The following is a 6,710-nucleotide window of genomic DNA, read 5'->3' as shown; positions in this document are numbered from 1 at the left end:
AGATCATCGACATTGTTTAGCAATGATGAATTTGGCATGTGTTCATCTTTTCTTCCATTGAATACTCTATACGCAAAGTAATATAATGCAATCTTTGGCGCATCAAAGTTGTCCATATCATTAAAGTTTAAATCCTCAAATTTTTCATCTAATTGTTTAAGATTTGCCCCTATATCACCGTCAAAGTACAAATCACACAACCTGTGGTTTGTCTCAAGCTTTACGTTTCTATGTATATTGTATACCCTCATAGCAAAGTTCGGTAACTAAGCACCACTCACTGATCGATAATCGCACTAGTTGGCCATCAAATTCAAACCACAGTCAATCGTCATCACTTTCATTATGCGCTACTTGCCTCAGCAGCGCATTGTGCATGATCATGCCACTAAACACATACATATTCATCTTTGTGAAATGTCCAAATACATCATTCTTAAATAATCTAAATTGTCATCTTGTTAACTTTGTTTTGATAGCTTCCATTACATTTCCAAACTTTGAAATATTAGTAATGTAGAAATTTTCATTGTACCTGGTTCCCTCTTTAAAGCGGGCGGATTACGCTTTGCTCGTGACTTCTTTGCCATTTTATCTGTAGCAAAATTCAAATTTTATTTATTTTAACATTCGTTAATCGCAGGGAAAATAGACGCTTGTCGCACAAAAATATAAACATGTAGTTGCTGGATGATTGAGGGGTTGTTGGAAATTTGGGCAATGTGCGCTAGTCGCCCAAAATTCCAATAACGTTGCTTCCGAAATTTTGGGTGATGGACGCCCATCACCCAAAATTTCAGAAGCAACGTTGTTGGAAGTTTGGGCGACAGGTGCCCATCGCCCAAAATTTCAAAAGCAATATTGTTGGAAGTTTGGGCGATGGGTGCCTGCCTTCTCACAATTGCCCAAAATTCTAACAACAACGTTGGTTCTCGCCTGTCGCTCAAAATACTAACAACAACATTGCTTCTTATTTGGGCAACAAGCACCCATCACCTGGGTAATAGACTAATTCTAGCAACCTGAGCCTCGCACGATAACGCACCCTGTCGCCTGAAAACACTTGCAATGCGACAATCCCCCTAAGCCACCATCAACTCATAATATCTTAATCTATAAAAAATGAGACAAAAAAAAGTCTAAAAGGCATTTAATCGAACATCTAACGTGTCATTGGTAATGTAAAAACTTAACACAAAACAATATTCCCCAAATGCTCATCTATCATGAAATATACACCCAACTACATTCAATTGATTATTTAATGTTACAGAAAAGAAAAAAAATACATTGCTTTGATGTGAAAATCTCGAGATGTAGTCGTCACCCAATCACTGGATAAAACCATCGTCCAATCGCTGGAAATGTAGTTGCATCTTATCAGAATTGATGTTATCGTCAAAAGCCTGTCGAGTCACCGTCGATCTAGTTGAAGAGGCACTGACGGTAGAGGATGATCAAGCCATCGACGGTTTTAAGAAAGAAGAGAGAGTGAGTTGCTAGTTTCAAAGGCAAGAGTTGTTTGGTAAAAAAAAATTAATTGGCTACTAATGATAGAAAAACCTAAGGTGGCTACTTGTGAAAATGGCCAAAATCTTTAGGCTATTTTTCTTTAAACCTAATTTGGAATTTCTATGTCTAAAATAGAAGAGCTCAACCATAATCTAGATTTGCTAGAAGATAAAAGAAAATAAGCATTGATCCATTTGGAAGCAAGCAAACCAAGTTAGTCTTCAACAAAAAAGTCAAACACAGATAATTTCACCTGGGAAGTTTAGTTCTCAGGAAAACCTTCCATAACAACCAAGAATCTAGTTCTGGAAAGCTATGTCTAAACTGGGACGCCCTTCAAGATTGGCGAAGTCAGATCAAGAGACTCTATAGGCTCTCGGACATAGAAGGGAAAAAACTACCAAGGCCTTCGAATGTTATCAATTTACGCATCTACTATGTATAAAACTCCCAAGTAATCTATGACTAAAACCAGAATAGCTGTAAATATATGCTATATATCAGCAAAACAATGATCTTGGGAAATGAATATTCTTATATTTGCATGAGTGAAATGATAGATTTAATCTATTTTTTTAGATTAAACCTATCTATTAATTAATTCCTTATTCATGGCCATTAAATTAAAAGGTTTAATCCATGATTAACCTATAGCTCCATCAGCTGAAAAATTAATTAGAAAATTAACTTCCTATGCTCTGGTTATACTTAAAATTAAAAGGTCGATCCTTGATCAGCCTCAAAGCTTAGTCTCAAAATTTATAAGCTAGTACCTATAATCAAAGATTGAGCACAAAAATCAAGCCAACAAGATTAACAAAGACTTGAATTCAAAGATGCAGAAATTGGAATAGAAGCTACAATAGAGGGAAAAACCTCAGCTTGAGCAGCTTCGATATTCAAAGGAGCAATTGATGAAGTTTTTTTTTGATATCGTCTCTTTTTCTTTTAATTTTGAAACTTCATAATCTACCTTCTTAGAAGAATTCTCTGACCATTGAGATTTACACTTGTGGTGAGCTGTTTGATAATCATTTTCATGCATTTTTTTTTACTTCTTGCTCAATTTTCATCATCTTTGTCGAAATCGCTAAATCTTCTAAGATAATTATGATAACTATCCTCTTTTTCTTCGATTATATTTATGTTTACTCATATTTAACTATTTTCTTTTATATATCTCTGTAGTATCAAGATCTCTGTTTAGATTAAAAAAGGGGGTTATTTAAATATTTAGAACCATAAGAGTTACTTGCTCAAGTGGCCTAAATTGTTGACACATATGTTAGCAAGTGTCTAACTAAAAGTTAAATCACATTAAGCATTGTATTATATTTTATTTTAAAATATAAGACAATGGGGCGCTTACTGTTAGTGAAAAAATATGACTAGTTTAAACTGAGGTTATTATTTGAATTTTAATGGATAATATCTATTTTTTTATAATAAGATTAATAATGCAGGGATTAAAATCTGACAAGTGTAATTTAACAAGATATTGATACCTATAAAATATATAAAATGGACGGAGATTATAACAGTAAGAAGGTGGCAAAAAACAGAGAACACCAGAAGAAAATGAAAGCAAAGCCAAGCGGCATGGATGCAGAACAAGAAATTGAAGGAACAAAGCAAGAAATAAAACAAGAAATTGAAGGAATAAAGCAAGACAAGTAGCAAAAAAGCAAAAGAAGCCAAGAGACAAATACATTAACGAAGCCAAGCCGCATAGAAGCCAAGGCAGCAAAGAGGTTAAAGAAGCTAAAAGAGAAGCCCTAGAACACAAACAGAGGAAATGCAAGACAAGAGAAAAAGTCTAGGAAGAAGAAGACAACAAGCTTATTTGTTTACATCAATAATAGTTATTTGAGGAGGGTTGTTATGCCATTGGAAGTGTTGTTAAATGGTTATAAGAGATTGGTGGTGAAAGGTTCTGCTGTGAATGCGATTTGTTATGCGGTGATGTTGATGATTTCGGGGTTGTGCTTGTGACCACTAAAGGGAAAACCATTGCACTAGGGATTAGAGAAATGACTATTGTGGTGATGGCAACCTGTGATCATGGTATTGTGACAAAGATTAAGAGGTTGTGATGGATAGAGATACTTATCCGAGGAAATGGGGTTTGAGGCCAAGAACGTCAATGCATAGGAGGTTGACTGCAAATGGGAAATTGGATAAGCATAGAAAACCAAATGAGAATACTCCACATGAATGGATGAGGAATTTAGTTTTCCCAACTGGTAAACATTCTATGGTTGCATGTTTAATCAGGTACTTTGTTGTCTGGTTTCATGTCTTTAGAGTGCTTTTGAAGAAGGGACATGTAAAATGTTGTCTGAATAGTCATGTAAATGTTGTACATGTCAACAATGGCAGCACTTGCAAAAGTTGGGGATTGAAAATCAACATTCAAAGATTTGAATGTTGACATTCAAATTTTTTAATGAAGAAATTTAAGAAAAAAAAATTATTTTTTAGCCATTTTTTGTTATAAAAGGGGAGGTTCTCTATAAGTTTTAAGCATCCCCAAAATCCATTTTCTTGTTAAAGAAAGAGAGCTGAGGGCTTTGTGAAGTCTTTTAGAGTTTAGTGAAGAAATTTGGTGTATCTGTGGCTTGAGTAAGAGAAAATTATTTTTGAGAGTGTGGTTGTAATAATTTTTCACATAGTAAATATTTTTCTCTGGTTGTCTTGTGACAACGGCCGTGTGTTTTCTTTAGATTTGGAGTTTTTTCATGTAAATCTTGTGTTGTGTTATTGGTGTATTCTCCATTTAATTTTTTTTCTGATACTTTGTTGCTTGACAAAGTGCTTAGAGTGATCTTGGGAGAAAGCTCAAATTCCTAACAGTGGTATCAGAGCCACTGATTGAGGTTTTAGTGTCGGGACTGTTCACGTAGACGGTACTGTTCACGTATACGATATTATTCACGTATACAGTGCCATTCACGTAAAGCAGTGAGAGCCAATCTAAATAGTTCGTGGTGAAGATCAAAGGCTGATCTGTAGAGCAAATATGTCAAGATTGAAATTTTCAAGTTTGGTAAAATTTGAAATAGAAAAATTTGATGGGAAAATTAACTTTGGCTTGTGGATTCAAGTTAATGATGTGTTGATTCAATCTGGGTTACACAAAGGCATTGAAGGGGAAGTCATCCTCTGCTTCCACTAGTGGCTCTAGAAAAGCTAGTATAAGTGATGAAGATTGGGAAGAGTTTGATGATAGATCTACAAGTGCCATACGACTGTGTTTAGTAAAAAATGTTCTTGCAAATGTATGAAATATTCCTTCAGCAAAAGATCTTTAGGAGAGGCTAGAAAAGTTATATCACACAAAGAGCATCTCAAATTGATTGTACCTGAAGGAGTGATTTCACACACTGGCAATGGTTGGAGGTACAAAAATATTTGATCACTTTAGTGTTCTCAATGGTATTGTGTCAAAACTAGAAGTCATTGGAGTTAAATTTAAAGATGAGGACAAGGCACTTAGGTTGTTGTGGTCACTTCCAACTTCCTACAAACATCTGTTACCTACTTTGATGTATGGGAAGGAGAGAGTGGATCTTGAAGAAGTTATTAGTACTTTACTCTCAAAAGAAAGAAGATTGAGTGGTGAAAGTAATGAAACTACAAATGTCTCGACTTTGGCAGTTGTGAGGAATTGGAAAAAAGATAAATATAAGAAAAAAGGAGTTTGCTGGGGGTGTGGACAATCAGGGCATCTAAAAAGAGACTGTCATAGGAGAAATGGGCAAGATCGGCAAGTGGGTCCAGATCAACTACTGGTAGCATTGCTAGTGGTAAGTCTCTCATCATCGTAGGAGACGATGGTCCATTGTAAAATGGATTATGATGACATCCTCATGGTATACCACTAGTACCATGAAAGGGGATGTGTTACTGCTAGCGAGTCCATAAGATTTGCACACGAGGCATGATTGGCATTGATGTAGGGTGTGTGGTAGAATTTATGCCGATGGCTGACGAACTTTCAAGAAAGCCAACATGGAAGTTGCACCATAAATTTCAATATGATATTTCGACATGACCGATGTAAAATTCTTAGAATTTGTAATTAATTTTAAGTGGTATACTCTTTATGGTGGAGTATGATAATTCTCTATGTTGAGGATTATGACTAAGGTAAGACAATAAGGATGGTGTGGGGATTGATTGATTCTCAATCAAATCTCTAAGTGGGAGAAATCTCAACGATGGCAGCACTTACCAAAATTGGGGATTGAAAATCAACATTCAAAGATTGTATGTTGACATTCAAATCTTTGAATGAAGAAATTTAAGAAAAAAAAATTATTTTATAGCCATTTTTGACTATAAAAGGGGAGGTTCTCCATAAATTTCAAGCATCCCCAAAATCCATTTTCTTCTGAAAGAAAGAGAGCTGAGGGTTTTGTGAAGTTTTCTAGAATTTAGTGAGAAATTGGGTGTATTTGGGGCTTGGGTAAGAGAAAATTATTTCTAAGAGTGTGGTTGTAATAATTTTTCCACATAGTGAATATTTTTCTATGTTTGTCTTCTGACAACGGCCGTGATTTTTCTTTTCCGAATTTGGAGTTTTTCACGTAAATCTTGTGTTGTGTGATTGAAGTATTTTCCATTTAATTTTTCTGTTAATTTGTTGCTTGACAAATTACTTGGAGTGATCATGGGAGGAAGCTCAATTTCCTAACAGTACTATTGTTTGCACTCATCACCTATCGTCCTAACTCTCTACAGGTTTCGTTTTCTCGGATAAAGCAGGACATGCACGGATGTTGTGATCCTTATGAATCAAATGTTTGAGAAATCATACGTGCATTGTATCAGATTCATTATATCTACAATGTGGATTAATTTCACTGTTTTAGTCGCAACTTCCCAAATTATAAATTGGACTGGTTTCATACCAGTTTAGTTTTTCTGCAGCTTTAAACCATTCGGTGGAATTTGCTTTGCACTTTGATACAAGTTCACTATATATGAAGTCAGCATCGGATTGTGGAAAATTATAAGAGCACTGCATTATCTGGTAAATTATTTTTGTTCATAGATTTTTTTTTCTTTATATGATTTCTGATAAATTTAGCTTCGTATTCTAATTTGTGTTCATATAAGTTTATTTGTAGGACAGGTTATCTACCCATCCAATTATGTAATCTCGTTGAGAGAGTAGGTTATCTCCCGGGCTATGG

The sequence above is a fragment of the Citrus sinensis genome, chromosome 6 (genome assembly GCF_022201045.2).
Source record: "Citrus sinensis cultivar Valencia sweet orange chromosome 6, DVS_A1.0, whole genome shotgun sequence".
NCBI lineage: Eukaryota > Viridiplantae > Streptophyta > Magnoliopsida > Sapindales > Rutaceae > Citrus > Citrus sinensis.
This window is presented reverse-complemented; position numbering follows the sequence as displayed.